The sequence below is a fragment of the Galeopterus variegatus genome, unplaced genomic scaffold (assembly GCF_000696425.1).
Source record: "Galeopterus variegatus unplaced genomic scaffold, G_variegatus-3.0.2 Scaffold17112, whole genome shotgun sequence".
Lineage (NCBI taxonomy): Eukaryota > Metazoa > Chordata > Mammalia > Dermoptera > Cynocephalidae > Galeopterus > Galeopterus variegatus.
Genome location: NW_007743223.1, coordinates 1 through 591, shown reverse-complemented (window position 1 = coordinate 591; position 591 = coordinate 1).

Sequence of the window (591 nt, the reverse complement as noted above, 5' to 3'; positions counted from 1 at the left end):
AGGGATTACACCATTTATGAAGCCTTCACTGACTACCTTACCCAACACCGGCTCATTTCCTCCTTTGCATCCCCACAGTATCCCAGGAGTGCCTTTCTCACAGTACCTGCACAGCTTCGTTTTATATTTGGTGGTTGCAAACATGTTTCCTACCTCTCCTAGGCAGCACGTGGTCTCCATTGTCTAGTAGAGTACCTAGCACAGAACAAAGCCTCAAAAAGTTTGTTGAAAGAGTATATGAAATGAGTAAGAGATTAAATAATGAATGAGAAATAGAAAGCTTGGTCAAAGGGAAGCCAATTAGGAGGCCCCTGCAACGAGCCAGAAAAGAGATGCTAGGATGTGACTGCGGTAGCAGTAGGAAAATGTGTTAGTTTATTCATCAAAAAATAAAAACTGAGTAAGAACATAAATGAGTACATCGGCCAATTTCTGCCATAATAATAACATCAATAACAATCGAAAACATTCTTTCAGCTCATACAGTCCCAGAAACTCCTGAGACCTCTACGGGTAGCAACTCATTTAGTCCTCACAGCAGCCCTAGAAGCTAACAGCTTATTGTTACAGACACCCAGAAGGGGTTCCAGT